The 16805-nt window shown below is 49.6% G+C and overlaps 1 protein-coding gene across 1 annotated transcript in view; it reads right to left on the minus strand.

The window, feature by feature from the left end:
- Nucleotides 1-2093, minus strand: part of LOC102446821 (IgGFc-binding protein-like) — a 39832-nt gene extending 37739 nt beyond the window's left edge. Inside the window, exon 1 of the mRNA XM_075907486.1 lies at nucleotides 1392-2093. The gene's annotated coding sequence lies outside the window, so the exon portion shown is untranslated. The remainder of the gene's footprint in view (nucleotides 1-1391) is intronic.
- Between the last annotated feature and the right edge of the window lie 14712 nt (nucleotides 2094-16805).

Below are 16805 nucleotides of genomic sequence, written 5' to 3' on the forward strand. Positions count from 1 at the left end.
ATTCCAAACCCCTAATCATTTTAGTTGCCTTTTTCTGAACCCTTTCCAAGGCCAAAATATCTTTTTTGAGGTGAGGAGACCACATCTGCACACAGTATTCAAGATGTGGGCGTACCATAGTTTTATACAGGGGCAGTAAGATATTCTGAGTCTTATTTTCTATCTCTTTCTTACTAATTCCTAGCATCCTATTTGCCTTTTTGACCACCACTGCACACTGAGTGGAAACTTTCAGAGAACTGTCTACGATAACTCCAAGATCTATTTCCTGATTTGTCGTAGCCAAATTAGCCCCCATCATACTATACGTATAGTTGGGGTTATTTTTCCCCGATGTGCATTACTTTACACTTATCCACATTAAATTTCATTTGCCATTTTGTTGCCCAATCACTCAGTTTGGTGAGATCTTCTGGGAGTCCCTCACAGTCTGCTTCTGTCTTCACGATCCTAAACAGTTTGGTATCATCCGCAAACTTTACCACCTCACTGCTTACTCCTTTCTCCAGATCATTTATGAATAAGGTAAACAGGATTGGTCCCAGGACTGACCCTTGGGGGACACCACTAGTTACCCTTCTCCATTCTGAAAATTTACCATTTATTCCTACCCTTTGTTTCCTGTCTTTTAACCAGTTCTCAATTCAAGAAAGGACCTTCCCTCTTATCCCATGGCATGTAATTTACACAAGAGCCTTTGGTGAGGGACCTTGTTGTTGATTTCACCCCCTCTCACCCCACCTATCCTAATCCTAACCCTAACCTATTGCGGAAAAGGGGTATTTTGTGCAAAATGAAAACATCCACACTACTTGTTTTTGTACAAAAACCGGAGTGCAAAAACAGACTGGCAGAAAATAGGCAAAAACGGGCCGGCTCTAAGTTTTTTGCGCCCCAAGCAAAACATTTTTTGGCCGACCTCCCTCCCCCCTTGGCCTGCTGCTGCAGGATAGGCACTGAGGAGGAAAGCTCCCCTTTCACCTTGCGGCTCTTTGACTCCCTCCGGCCAAACCCAGCCTACGTCCTGTCTCCCCTCCATACACACACCCCCCCCCCCACTGACAGAACCCAGTTTCCACCTTCTCTCCCCTCCCAGACAAACCCGACCCCTCAGTGACCGGACTCAGTCCGCCCTTCTTCTCTCCCCCACCTAATCCACCCTGCGCCCCCTCTTCCCTCCCAGCCAAACCCGACGCCCCCTGCTCCAGACCGGACCCAGTCTGCTCCCCACTCCCACCTCCCCCCACTGACCGAACTCCGTCTCCTTTCCCGCTCCCCGCCAAATCCTCACGTCCCTTCCTCACACCACGTGCGGAAACATGGGCGCGCCCTGGGGGGAGGTGAAAGTGTCACGGGTCCCCCTACTCCCCTTTCTCTGCAGCTGTACACACCATTCCCCGGTGTGAAGCAGGGCGCCACGGGCTCCCCTCCCCTGCAAGAGCAGAGAGAGGAGCCGCCAGGCCAGGGCTCGCCTGCAGCCGCCGCGAGGGACTCTGCGGCCAGTGGCTCCCGGGGGTGCTGTGGAAGTGCTGAGGGGCCGGCGCGGTAGCGCAGCTGGCTGGCTGCCCCGGGCAAACACCTGGGAGCAGGAGCGAGGCAGAGCGCTGGGTGGGGCGCTGGCTGCGCCAGGGTCCACGCTCCGCACGGAGCAGGAGGAGGGTCTCCCGAGCTCTCCTGGTGCTGATTAGACAAGAGGCCGAAGGGACGGGGATAGGTGGGGAAGAGGGGGTGAAATCAACAACAAGCGGCGCGGCGGCAGTCCGAGCGGGGACGGTGGCAGGCGACTCAGACCGTGGAGCGCAGCTGCCCGCCCCTGAGCTCGCTGGCGTTTGCCATCGGGGGTCGGGGTAGGTGCGGGGCGTGCCCGCTCCTCCCATGGGCTCGGCTCACAAGCGATGGGGCTCAGCGCTCGCCCGCCTCCCGGCTGAGCTGTCCGCCGCAGCGCCCCCTAGGACACCGACGGCGGCTAGCGGAGCGCGCTGTGCCTGCCTACATGCCAGCCCTGACCCAGTTGCCTCTCCCCACCGGCTGCCGCTCCACCGATGCTCGGCTGATTCATGCCCAGGCGGGGTGTATAGGCAAAAAGTGAAACCGCTCCGTTTTTGTGACGGTCACTCGCTACACCGGCACCCCGCCTGTGCCGCATCCCCCGCCCACCACTAGGACCCTGTTGTCCAGGGCGGCGGCAGTCGCATCGGGCGCCCAGCGAACTTCAGTCGTCACCTAGCACAACCATCGGGGGTGGGGGAGAGGCTGCAGATGGCTGGGCTCCGGCATCCTGCCGCATGACCCCTCTCCACCTTTGTCTCTGTGTTGCCTGGCGCCTTCCCTGCAGCACTCCTCTCCACCGCCCCGCCCCTTGCCTTGGGCAGCCACAGGCAGGCCCGCATCCCGCGGTAAGGCTGGCCGGAATGCCGCCCCTGGAAATGTGCCGCCCCAACCATGTGCTTGGTTTGCTGGTGCCCAGAGCTGGCCCTGGGCAAATGAGATTGAGTCCCTCATTTGCATATTTTTTGTAGCAAAAACTCTTGTGTAGATATTCTTTCTATTTCCACTACAAGTTGTACTTAACAGTTTGCTAAAATTCTCTGGGGCAAGGGCCTTGTTTAAGCTTTTGAGCACAGCTTGTAACCACTGTGCCTGCTAAACTTCACAGGCCCCAATCAGCCCCGCCCAGTCAGAGGCTCAGGGCTTCCTGCAGGGAGCTGACTGACTGGGTGGGGCTGATTAATCACCTGTGAAGCTGAGCTGCTGTGCAGTTTAGAAGGAACTGGTTGTAACATTCCGATATGCATCAGGTTTAAGAATAAGGAATTTTTTTTTGCTCCCATCTAAATCCCTTAACCTGCAAATGTTTTCCATGTTCTGGAAGTCACTGAGGTTCCTACTGTTTGTGGGAGGAACTGAGGATAATGTGTGATTGAAACTGCAAGTCACAACAATCAGGCCTCTCAACTGAGAGAGGACTCTAGTGGGCATATCCACTCTGTGCATCTCCACCATGCATCACCCCAGGGCTGGATTAAGGAGGGGCTCGCCTGGAAGCTGCCCGGGGTGCCAACCTATGGGGGGTGCGTAATGGCAGCTGTAAGGGGTGCTGCGCACCTGGGGGCGGGAGCCGTGCGGTGCCCCTTAGAGCTGCAATCGGGCACCATGTGCCCGATTGCAGCTGTAAGGTGCGCAGCGCACCAGGGGGCCGGGCCGTGCATGCGCCGTGCACCCGGGGGCAAAGCCGCACATGTGTTGTGCACCCGCTGCCCGGGACACAGGAATGTCTCGAGCCGGTCCTGCATCATCCCTGCTGCTCTGGCTTATGAATAGGCGTCGTGGAATCCATTTTTGTATGTTTATAACTTTGTAAGATGTTAAGCTTTTTGTCTTTTTATAATATTCACAGTTGTGGGAAATTACGGGGAGAGATCAGATAATTTTTTAATGACAGCAGAAGTTGAGATTCAAAGAATCCAAGCTTTAAAGCTGTTAAAACACCGAGACAAGGTAAATGAGGTAATATCTTTTTTGGTTTTGGTTTTGGAAAGAGATCAGCCCTTTTGAGCTTCATGGGCATAGAGAACAACTCTGTGGAGTTCCAAAGGTTGTTATATCACTGAATTTTAATTCTTAAGTTCTCAAGCAGCATTTTTCTTGTTTTCCCTAGCTGTAAATAATTAAATTATTACTGATGGAAATATTTCAGGATTTGGCTGTACTGTGAAATCAATAGCTAATTTCTAAGTTATTTGCAAAAAATCCAAAAAGAAAAAAACAACAAAAAACCCTGGGTTGTGTCTAGACTGGCAAGTTTTTCCGCAAAATCATCTGCTTTTGCGGAAAAACTTGCCAGCTGTCTACACTGGCCGCTTGAATTTCTGCAAAAGCACTGACGATCTCATGTAAGATTGTCAGTGTTCTTGCGGAAATACTATGCTGCTCCCATTCGGGCAAAAGTCTTTTTCCGAAAAACTTTTGCGCAAAAGGGACAGTGTAGACAGCAGAGATTTGTTTTGCGCAAAAAAGCCCCGATTGCAAAAATGGCGATTGGGGCTTTTTTGCGGAAAAGCGCGTCTAAATTGGCCACGGACACTTTTCTGAAAAAAGTGCTTTTGCGGAAAAGCGTCCTGCCAATCTAGATGAGCTTTTCTGAAAATGCTTTTTACGGAAAACTTTTCCGTTAAAAGCATTTCCGGAAAATCATGCCAGTGTAGACGTAGCCGTGGAGTTTCTGGTGCCTATGTATTTTCTGGAGTCACAGTAAAAAGTTGCCTCCCTGATGCCCAACACAATCTGAAATGCCCTTCCCCCCAGTGAGTCAGGCGTAGCCAGAGGCCTGCAGGAGGGCCATGGGCTCAAGCAAGATGCAGCCCCCATCTGACTGCATAGAGCTTGCCTTGAGCAGCAGGCCAAATCCCAGGAATAAGGGGCAAGTGCAGCTTTCTTCACGTGCCCTCCTAGATGTGCCTTCTCCTTTGATCTGCTGAGTTTTCAGTTCCACCCCTGCCTATGGAGAATGCTGTGGGTCACAATCTCTCCTGTCGCAGGCAATGGCACAGTTTGCAGCAGCAAAGGCGCAGTGCTGCCTTCTGAATCTTAGCATCTTGGTGAGCAGCATTTTGTATTTGTTCTTAATCATTAGTTTAGTGTTTAGTTTAATTTTTAGTTTATTTGACACTTTTAGCTCTAATGTTTTTATGACTGAGGGTATGTCTACACTACCCCGCTAGTTCGAACTAGCGGGGTAATGTATGCATACCGCACTTGCTAATGAAGCCCGGGATTTGAATTTCCCGGGCTTCATTAGCATAAGCGGGGAGCCGCCATTTTTAAATCCCCGCTGCTTCGAACCCCGTGCAGCACGGCTACACGGGGCTCGAACTAGGTAGTTCGGACTAGGGTGCCTATTCCGAACTACCGGTACACCTCGTTTCACGAGGAGTAACGGTAGTTCGGAATAGGAACCTAGTCCGAACTACTTAGTTCGAGCCCCGTGTAGCCGCGCTGCACGGGGTTCGAAGCAGCGGGGATTTAAAAATGGCGGCTCCCCGCTTATGCTAATAAAGCCCGGGAAATTCAAATCCCGGGCTTCATTAGCAAGTGCGGTATGCATACATTACCCCGCTAGTTCGAACTAGCGGGGTAGTGTAGACATACCCTTACATACTTCAATACTTTAATAAAATTGAATTCAAGTTTGTGTCAAATTTTGAGTAAATTATAAAAGCTTTTGAGATTACAGCTTTATATCTATTAGGGTACATCTACACTGCTTCCCTAGTTCGTACTAGGGATGCAAATGGAGATGACTGAAGTAGTTAATGAAACGGGGATTTAAATATCCCGCGCTCCATTGACATGATCTCGCTGGTGCGCTAGTTCGAATCACAGCTGATTCGAACCAGGAAGTGCGCGCTGGGAGGTGTTAGTCCGAACTAGGGATGCAGTGTAGACGTACCCCTACATACTTAAACTCAAGGGGCACCAAAATACAAGTTTGCCCAGGGTGCCATTGTCATGTTACGGGATTTTATAGGGGATTAGTCAGGTCATGCTGCACCCAAAGCAGGGGAGTGTGCCTCTAAGTATATACAAAGGTGAGGTGCCAAGTGAAAGCTTGTGTTCTACTGATTCTATATATTCTACTCATGTACTTGTGTGAATTCTATATGTGGAGTTATAAATATGGACTCTGTGTTGATGCTGGAAGATTCTCTGTCTGAGACCGAGCAATGGGCCAGGAATGTTCAGCCAGTGACTATGCTAATTAACAAGGACAAGGCTCTCAGAGAGGCTAGTACACACCTAAGGAATGTGTCTGGGACCTGCAAACCAGCCAGTATCATGGCTGCTGACTTGGGACACAAGGATAGGTCACTGTGCCATGTGACCTGCTCCAGCTTGGAAGATACCAGGGATGGATATAAAATGCCATGAGGCAGACTCCATCTTGCCTTCAATTCTGCTACCGATTCCAGATGCAGCCTTACGAGGAACAGCGAGCCGGGAAGAATCATGGGCCTATCCTGACATAGGATGTACACCAGAGACTTTAAAGATAGCAGTTTATAACATCTCTGCTAAGAACCTGCATTGAGAACTGGGAGATTCAATGCATGTAATGTATTCTCCTTAACAACCTTACTCTCATGCTTTCCTTTCTTTTATTAATAAACCTTTAGATTTTAGATTCTAAAGGATTGGCCCAATGTGATCTTGTGGGTAAGATCCAAAGTGTAAATTGATCAGGGATTTGTGGCTGGTTCTTTGGGACCAGAAAGACCTGTTCAGGGTAGGTGAGATTGGGTTCTATAACCTCTCACCTGTGTGTAGGCCCAGGGCTGATTGTGGCACAGGGAGAGCTGGGGTATCTGAGGGTACATCTACACTAGCTTGTTAATTCGAGGTAGGTAGGCAAATCAGGCAATCGGAGTTGCAAATGAAGCCCGCTATTTAAATATCCAGGGCTTTATTTGCATGTTCCCGTCCGGCTGCCGTTTTTAAATCCCCTTTAGTTTGAACTAACTGCCCGCGGCTACACGTGGCAGTTTAAAGTTAATCTGAACTAAATCCTTCATTCGGATTAACTGTTACTCCTCCTTCATTTGCAACTCTGGTTGCCTGATTTGCCTACCTAGCTCGAATCAACGAGCTAGTGTAGACACACCCTGAGGGGTTTTGCTCAGTGTGACCAGTTTGTGGCCTTTTTGGGAAGGTCTCTGGTCTGGGGCTGTAAAGAGCCCTTGTTCTGAGCAATTCGCTCTGAGCAGATGCCCACAGCGGTGCCCAGACCTGGCCCGGTCCGTCACAGCCATTTTCCCCACTTGCTGGGGAAAGCAAAAAACTCAGTAAAAACACTAGAACCTCCAGCAATGCTACATCTTGTGGGGAAGGGGGGGTTCTGTAAATGGCCATCGGAGTGTGGATGCGCTCTTGCGCAATAACTTTTTGTGGAAGATCTCTTCCGCAAAAAGTTCTGGCTCAAGAAGCCTGCAGTGTATATGTAGCCCCATCTGACCTCCTGTAGCACACAAGCCAGAACAAATCTTGAGTTAATTTCTGTTTGCAGAGGATCTGATCTGTTAGACAAATGCCCAGAGAATCTATCACAGCCTTTGGTAAATTATCTAGGCTCAGCCTCCATCTTTTTATACCTTTGTCCCACATAAATACCCCACAGAGGTATTTATGAGCACTCATCAAGCCTCCCCTTAACCTTCCAATAAGCTAGAGTTCGAAATAGATACACTGGAGAGTAAGGAAAGATACACTGGAGAGTGACCTAGACAATTTGGAGGATTAGGTCTGATGAGGTTCAACAAGGACAATGGCAGAGTCCTGCATTTGGGACAGAAGAACCCTAAGCACTGCTATAGACTGGGAACTGACTGGCTAAGCAGCAACACTGCAGAAAAGGGCCTGGGGATTACAATAGACAAAAAGCTGGATGGGAGTCAACAGTGTGCCCTTGGAGCCAAGAAGGCTAATGGCATATTAGGGTGCATTAGTAGGAGCATGGCCAAAAGATTTAGGGCAGTGACTGTTTCCTTCTATTTGGCATGGTGAGGCCACATCTGGAATACTGTGTCTAATTCTGAGGCCCCCATTAAAGGAAGGATGTGGATGCATTGGAGAGAATCCAGCAGAGGGCAACAAAAATGTTGAAGATGCTGGGGCACTTGACTTATGAGGACAGGCTGTGGAATTTGGGCTTATTTAGTCTGAAGAAGAGAGGAGTGTGGGGGGACTTGATAGCAGCCTTCAACTTCCTGAAGTTCCAAAGAGGGTGGAAAGAGGCTGTTCTCAGTGGCGACAGATGACAGAATGAGGAGCAATGTCTCAAGTTGCAGTAGGGAAGGTCTAGGTTGGATATTAGGAAAAACTATTTCCCTAGGAGGGTAGGGAAGTCCTGGGATGGGTTCCCTAGGAAGGGGGTGGAATCTCTATCCTTAGAGGTTTTTAAATCCTGGCTTGACAAAGCCCTGGTCCCAGATGATTTAGCTGGGAATGGTCCTGCTTGTAGCTGCAGGTTGGACTCAATGACCTCCTGAGGTCTCTTCCCACACTATGATACTATGATTCTATATCTGAAGGGGCATTCCAAAGTGGATTGAACTAGACTGTTCTCAGTGGTGACAAAAGACAGAGCAAGGAAAAGTGGCCTCAAGCTGCAGAGAGAGAGGTTTATGCTGAATACTAGGAGGGTGGTGAAACACTGGGATTGGGTTCCCTAGGGAGATGGTGAAATCTCCACCCTTAGAGGTTTATAAGTCCTGGCTGGGATGATTTAATCGGGGTTGGTTCTGCCTTGAGCAGAGAGCTGGACTAGATGACTCCTGAGGTGTCTACCAGCCCTACGATTCTATGATTCACTTTTTGGGTACAGCACTGCCATGGAAACTCACGTTCAGCTGATTAGTCACCACGATTTCTAAGTTTCTTTTTAGATTCATTACTTCCCAGGATAGAATCCCTCCCTCTAGAAGTATGGCTGACATTCATTGCTCCTAAAGGCATAATTTTACATTTGGCCATGTTAAAATGTACACTGCTGACTTGCATCCAACTTACCAAGTGGTCCAATTCATTCTGCACAGGACTTAGTTTGTAATGAAAGAGGTGCTGGGGCTCAAACAAATGTTTACATTCAACTGATGCAGGAAACCCAGAAGTGCTGGGGCAATGAGTTGCCAAGCATAGAGGTGCCAGGGCTCAGCCCTGGTAAGTCCTGGCACCAGTGAAACACTGATTCTGTATCATTGATCAGCACACCTCATTATTTCCACCCCACACACTAGGGACACATCACTCAGTGCTGATTCCATGTCTACAATTATGTCTTAAGACTTCTCACTTAGCCCCATTTTAATCCATTAATGTGTGCAGATTCATTTTGTATCAGTCAAGAGCTGATTCTAAATCTTGTGCGGCACTAAGTCAAATACCTTCCAGAACTCTACGTAAATACAATCAATAGCGCAAGTTGAAAGTCCCTGACCCGGCACCCTCGGAACTAATCAATCCTGAGCCAGGGAATTTGCCAGGCCAGGGGAGGTCAATGCCCACCCCTCTCCTGCTGCTGGTTGCTGGACTTTGCTCCGGAGGCACCACTGATGGAGCAGGGTTGGGGAAGGGGCACTACAGAGCTCTGCAGCCACTGAGTTGTGTTCCCAGCCCCCAGCCACAAGGCTCTAACACCTCTTCCCCAGAGCAATCCCCCATTCCTGCTCCTCCCTTCCCTTCCCTTCCTGAGCTCGAACATCCAAAGGCATTATTTGCAGCATTCTGGAAGCGCTTGGGAGGGGAGGAGTTGCTTTTCCCCATGAGCTCTCAGCCCTCAGCACCCACAGATGCCAAAACAGTGTTGCTTCCCATTACTTATGTTAATCCCCTTTGAACATGTATTTCAGTCATGTACTAGCCAGTCCCTTATTTTGCCCAGAATCAATGTCAAGGTAACAGACCTACAATTACCTGAGTTATTCTGTTTCTCTCTTTTAAATAAAGGCACAACATTAGCTTTCTTTGAGAAAGAGAAGATATCTTCTCTATGTCACATGCCAAAAAAAACCCTCACAACAGCAAATCCCTGAGCCCAGGTCAACTAGCTCAAGCCAATAGGACTTGCACTGTGGGGCTTAGAATAGCAGTGAAGACATCCCTGCTAGAGGGTTGGAACCTGGACTCTGAAACCCTCCCCCGGGCTGTAAGGCTCACTCTTGTTGGGTTTCTTTTGCCATGCAGGCACACTCCTAAAGCAACACAGTGCTGGGAGAGGACAGATAAGGCCACGGAAACAGGTGCTCAGACAAAAGAAGGGACCATGAAGAGATAACACACACACCTCGGTGGGCTGATGTCAGAGGTCCAGGCATTTCCGAATTCTGCATCATCCCGGGCTCTCTCTCCACTGGGCAGGACTTTATCATCCCTGCGGACGCCATTGAAGTTCCCACACATTCCACACAGCTGTTCTCGATACTCTGGGCCCACGCGGACAAACAAGGCATGGCGGCCATTAAACTGGATCTCCACGTTGGCGTCTGCTCTCAGAATCACCATGTTCCTCACCCTGGTGAGATTGGCCACATGACCCAGCTGGGCTGGTATGAGGGTCTTTGTCCCATTAACCTGAAACAGGAAGGGAGGTGATCTGGAAGGGGGAGTACCTCCTGGGGAGGTAATAAAAACTATTCCCAAGGGTTACAGAGGGGCATTTCCACTGCAGCATTCCAGCGCTAAACCCACATGGAAGCTGCTGTGATGTCTGAGGAGACAAATCTATAACCTAGAGCTCCCCAAAGGACACAAGAAGAGGAGCACAGCACAGTTTGTGCACTGCATCTGTTTCCAGGACTGTAATCTCACAGTCCGAGCCCCACACTGGGCTAGCGAGTGTACAGTGGAAGCAACTCAGTCGGGGGCAGGGGAAGCAACGTCCCCTCAGTCTATCCCTGGCATCTCTCTGTGCAGTGTAGCTCGTCGTGCCATTGTGCTGGGTGCAATGCCCATGCAACACACACGTGCCTCAACCCATTTGTCTGCCCCACCCTCCCACCATGCTGAATCCCTCCTCCTTGCAGACAGCACACACGGGGGAGCATAGGGCCGCCTCATGCTTTATAATTTATCAGAATTAAATGATGGCTCCAGAGGGACTGAGACTAACAAGGAGCAGGAGCCAAAGGCTGACAAGACTGGAGGAGACAGGTCGGTCCCAGCACATAGTTCGAGGGAGAGATGCTCCCAGGACAATTCCAACTGAAGTTCTGCTTCTCCTTGGACAAACGACCTTAACAAACACCACTCCCACCCTCTGCCTTGTAGTAGGGGAGGCACTAAAGGGGCTGGCCGCTATGGGGCTGGTGTGAGAGCTGGGTGGGCAGGGTTCAAGTTCTCTGACTGCCACAAGCTGTGTGACCTTGGGCAAGTCCGTTAAGACCAGATTTCCAGCAAGTGCATCAGCTCTAAAGAAGCAGAGAAACACTGCTGGGGTTTTCAGAAGCACCATGGTGTTTTTGATTAAAAACACTACTAGCATCCTTAGCCAACCTCAATATCTTGAAAATCCAGCCCTTGGTCTCTCTAGTGCTGATGCTGAAAGGCATGTATTGTGTCTAACTCTCACAGAGATCACAGAGGAGCTGGAAATATGTGCCTTGGTTTCCCCATGTGTGAAATGGGAATAATAGCACTGCCTTGCCTCAAAGGAGGCTTGGGAAGATAAAGGATTTCAAGAAGGTGAGGTGCTTGGATGCTATGGTGATGGGAGCCTGTGAGAGATGATAGTTGTGTCTGTTTCTTCTTTGTCCTTTCTACAAACAAAGGGTCAAATAACTCAGCTCACCAGTACATCTTTGCCTCGCTCGAGAACAACATGGGAATTAAAATCACCAGTTTTGAGCCAAAGTTCTACTCGGTAAATGAAGGAGACCCAGGGATTCCGGAAATTCCTGTTCGCAGCCACCACGCGGAAGGAGAAGTCGAGGGAGGAGTTGCAGGTGTGGGAGATCTCGTAGGCGCACGTGCCCTGGAAATGTGCCACAGCCCCATCAAAAGTGAAGTAGTGAGGGTCCCCTGTCACCGTGCAGGTTGTCAGCTGGCTCTGACAGCCCAGCTTCCCATCCTTCACAGCACATCGCTGGCCAGGGTTGCAGCTGGCTGGGACACACCGGAAAGTGGAAGAGGAGTCACAGCTGCACCTTTGGGTGCAATCAGCGAGCCAGAGAAAATCTCCAACCTGGCATAAAGAGAGAGATTGAAAAAGGAGAAGAAGAAATGTCCTTTGACATAATCAAAACATTGTACTAACAAATGCATTACGAAAATCTGAGAAATGAGACACAAACTAGAAACTAGAATTTCATTAAGATTCATTTTATATTTATTCTGACCAACAGGGAGGAATTGGTAGCAAATGTGAAAGAAGGAAATTTGACTTAAAGTGACCATAAAATCATGATAGATTTCATGCTCCTAAAGCAATGGTTTCAAATTGTGGTCCAACGCCCACTAAAGCTCCGCGACCATCTAGCAGGTGGGCTGCAGATTTGGGACCCACTCCCCCCACAGTGGGGAGCCTGGGCTTCTGCCCTGCACACACCCCTGGTGGGTTGGCGCACCAGCACTGACTTCCTGCTGCAGACCAGGGAGCCTCGCAAGCCAGATCCAGCTTGATGGCAAGGAAGTGGCTCCACACACTTCTGCTGCTCCTTCCACAACTGGAGGAATGGCAGCGCAGGAAACAACTCACTTGGAGGTTTTCTCTGCTGTTCCTATTGGCTGGAATCATGGCAAATGGGAGCAGTGGAAGGCAGTGCCTAGGAGTGGCAGAATCTCGGAGCCAGCAACCCTGCATCCTCCTCCCCCTCACACATACTCCTCCAGCCAAGACCCTCCATCCCCGCTCCACTCCTGCAGCCAACCTTCTGGCCCGACCCCCATCCTCAGCATGCTCCTGCACTCATTTTGTTTATGAGTGAGGCTTTAGAGAGGGAGTTCTCCAGGTAGAGGAGAAGCAGATACAGGACTCTAGAGGGAAGTGTGTGTTGTGCTTGGGGCTTTCTTGCTGTGTGCTGTGCTTGTGTTTGTGAATGAGGCTTTTTTTTCCCCTGTGTTTGAAAGTGAGGCTTTTTTTTCTCCACTTCCCCTTTTCCCTCCCCCTCTCCTTCATGGAGTATGTGCTGTGACTGGCAGGTGGAAACAGTTGGCTTCCAATTAAAGTTTGCATTCTAGAAGCCTCTGCTGATTGGCTGAGCCATGGTAGGGGGAGGGACTTTCAGGCACTCCAGGGCTTTATTAAGCAGTGAGCAAGTGACCAAGGAGCTTGCGAACAGGTGAGTGCTAACAGGGAGCTTAGAGAGGGCGTTGGGAAGGGAAAGGGGAAAGGGAAAGGGATGAGGTTCTCTTGCCTTTCTTTTTAAATCCTTTCTCCAGGACAGCAGCAATGGATGGTGATGGGTCTGCTGCTGTTACCTGCACAGCATGTGCCATGTTTGTCTTCCTCCCGGAAGAAAGAACAGATTTCATCTGCACTAAGTGCAAGCTGGTCACCATTTTGGAAGAAAAAATTAGAGGACTGGAGACTCAAGTGTTGACCCTCTGCTCGATCAGAGAGGATGAATATTTCCCGATAGAAGGCAGCGTTTAATCCTGCAAGCACTGCAGGCGGAAGAGCCAGAGAGGGCAGTACAGGACCAGGAAGAGAACTGGCAGCATGTAACTTCTAGAAGGGGGAAAAGGCTATAGAGATAAGTAATCACTTTCAGGCTCTCTCCGCAGGCTCTGCAGTGGTGAATGTTTTGGAAGGGACCTCACAAGGAAGAAACCGCAAGGGAACACCATCTACTGGAAGACATGGGATGCGTAGTCCTAGGGATGGGTGTTCCACGACTCCCTCCCCCCCCAAGAAAACGACGGGTGGTAGTGGTCGGGCACTCCTTCCTAAGAGGGACTGAGCCATCCATCTGCCGTCTGGACCTGGAATCTCAAGAGGTATGTTGCTTACTGGGAGTTTGAATTCAGAATGTGACTGAGAGGCTTACCAAACTGATCAAATCTTTGGATCGCTACCCCTTCCTGCTTCTCCACATGGGAACTAACTATACAGCCAAGAATGACCTTGAGCGGGTTACTGCGGATTATGTAGCGCTGGGAAGAAGGATCCAAGAATTCAGAGCGTAAGTGGTGTTCTCGTCCATCCTCCCTGTTGAAGGGAAAGGACTGGGCAGGGATCATCGAATTGAGGAACTAAATGTGTGGTTGCGCAGTGGTGTCACAAAGAGGGCTTTGGTTTCTTCTACCATGGGACTCTGTTTGCAAGCCTGCCTGCGAAGATGCTCCTTCCTCTCTTGATTATGTGGATCCCATCTCTTTCTAACAATCCTTGTGCCCGGAACAGGTATGTTGCAGGAAGGGGTAGCGATCCAAAGATTTGATCAGTTTGGTAAGCCTCTCAGTCACATCCTGAATTCAAACTCCCAGTAAGCAACATACCTGTTCCGGGCACAAGGATTGTTAGAAAGAGATGGGATCCACATAATCAAGAGAGGAAGGAGCATCTTCGCAGGCAGGCTTGCAAACCTAGTGAGGAGGGCTTAAAACTAGTTTCATTCAGGGAGGGTAACCAAAAACCTGAGGGGAGTGGGAAAGCTGGATACCAGGAAGAAATGCAAAGAGGAACGAGCAAGAAAGGAGAACCCCTGATTCGAATGGAGAAGATAGGGCAATCAACTGGTTATCTGAGGTGTTTGTACACTAATGCAAGAAGCCTGGGCAACAAACAGGAAGACCTGGAGGCCGAGGCCCTGGCCCAGTCCAAGAAACATGATTTAATTGGGATAACAGAGACTTGGTGGGGTGACTCGCATGACTGGAGTGCTATCATGGAAGGGTATAGACGGATTGCTCTGAATTCCAGTATATAGAGGGAGAAAAACCTGTTGAGAGCCTATGGGCTAAGTTTAGAGGTGCAAACAACAGCAGTGATGTTGTGGTTGGTGTCTACTAGAGGCCACCAAATCAGGTGGATGAGGTAGATGAGGCCTTGTGACGGCGCGTTGGGGGTCCCCCGTCTCCTGCATCCCGAAATGGCACAAACAGACTGCACCAGCCGGTGGAATAGAGGAAGTTTATTGCCTCTCCAGGATACAGCACAGATGTAATCTGGTCACAGAGCTGGGCTAGGCTGCCTCAGGCCCCCTTGAGATGGGGGAGACTGGGTCCCTAAACTCCAGCCCCTTTCCATAGGCTGTCTCCTCTATGCTCCCAGACAGCAACTAACCAACACTCTTCCAGCCCTTCCCCCCCAGCCAGGGCAGCATTCCACCTTCCTTTGTTCCTCTCCATGGGGGGTGTCTGGCCATACTGGTTGAGAGATCCCTTTGGATAGTGACTCATCCTGTTTTGCTGGGTCATGGTACCCACGGCAGCAGTGGGGGTTACCCCAGAGCCAGCAGCATAGAAACCGAGCCAGGTTCCCTCACTACGTCACAGGCCTTCTTTGTTCAACTGAGAGAAGTTCCCAGATTGCAGGCCCTGGTTCTCATGGGGGACTTTACTCACCCTCACATCTGTTGGGAAACCAATACGTCAGTACACAGGCAATCCAGGAAGTTTTTGGAGAATGTTGGAGATAACTTCTTGGTACAAGTGCTGAAGGATCTGACCAGGGGCTCTGCACAGCTTGACCTTCTGCTCACAAACAGGGAGGAACTAATCGGTCAAGTAGAGGTGGGTGACAACCTGGGAAGCAGTGATCATGAGATGGTAGATTTCAGGATCCTGACCAAAGGAAGAAAAGAGAGTAGTAAAATACATACCTTGGACTTCAGAAGAGCAGATTTTGACTCCCTGAGAGACCTGATGGGCAGAATCCCTTGGGATGCTAACATGAAGGGGAAAGGAGTCCAGGAGAGCTGGCAGTATTTTAAAGAAGCCTTATTGAAGGCACAGAAAGAAAACATCCCGACGCGTAGCAAGAAAGGCAAACATGGTAAAAGATCAGATTGGCTTACAGGGGAAATCCTTGGTGAATTTAAGCACAAAAAGGAAGCTTACAAAAAGTGGAAATTTGGACAAATGACCAGGGAGGGGTTATGAAGAAGGCGAAAGCGTAATTGGAATAGCGACTGGCTAAGGATGTGAAGGATAACAAGAAAGGTTTCTACAAGCATGTTAACAAGAAGAAGGTGATCAGAGAGGGCATGGGGCCCCTACTGGATGAAGGAGGTAACCTAGTGACAGATGATGTGGGGAAAGCTGAAGTACTCAATGCTTTCTTTGACTCTGTATTCAAGGACAAGGTAGCCTCCCGGACTAATGCGCTAAGTGACGCAAGATGAGATGAAGATGGACAGCCCGTGGTGGGTAAAGAACAGGTTAGGAACTATTTAGAAAAGCTAAACGTACACAAATCCATGGGTGTGAACTTAATGCATCTGAGGGTACTGAGGGAGTTGGCAAATGTCATTGAGGAGCCTTTGGCCATTATCTCTGAAAAGTCGTGAAGATTGGGAGAGATCCTGGATGATTGGAAAAAGGCAAATGTAGTGCCCATCTTCAAAAAAGGGAAGAAGGATGATCCAGGGAACTATAGATCGGATAGTCTTACCTTGGTTCCTGGAAAAATCATGGAAGGGATCCTCAAGGAATCTATTTTGAGGCACTTGGAAAAGAGGAAAGTGATCAGGAATAGTCAGCATGGATTCACAAAGGGCAAGTCGTGCCTGACCAATCTGATTAGCTTCTATGATGAGGTAACTGGCTCTGTGGACATGGGAAAGTCAGTGGATGTGATATACCTTGACTTTAGCAAGGCTTTTGATATGGTCCCCCACAATATTCTTGCCAGCAATTTAAGGGAATGTGGATTGGATAAATGGACGGTAAGATGGATAGAAAGCTGGCTAGAAGGCCGGGCCCAACGGGTAGTGTTCAACGGCTCGATGTCAGGATGGCGGTTGGTTTCTAGTGGAGTGCCCCAAGGTTCAGTTCTAGGACCAGTTTTGTTCAATATCTTTATTAATGATCTGGATGAGGGGATGGATTGCACCCTCAGCAAGTTTGCAGATGACACTAAGCTAGGGGGAAAGGTAGATACACTTGAGGGCAGAGATAGGGGCCAGAGTGACTTTAGACAAATTGGAGGCTTGGGCCACAAGAAATCTGATGAGGTAAAACAAGGACAAGTGCAGAATCCCGCACTTGGGACGGAAGAATCCCAAGCATTGTTACAGGCTGGTGACCAACCATTTAAGTAGTAGTTCTTCAGAAAAGGACGTGGGGGTTACAGTGGATGAGAAGCTGGATATGAA

The sequence above is a fragment of the Pelodiscus sinensis genome, chromosome 24 (assembly GCF_049634645.1).
Source record: "Pelodiscus sinensis isolate JC-2024 chromosome 24, ASM4963464v1, whole genome shotgun sequence".
In the NCBI taxonomy this organism is placed as follows: Eukaryota; Metazoa; Chordata; order Testudines; family Trionychidae; genus Pelodiscus; species Pelodiscus sinensis.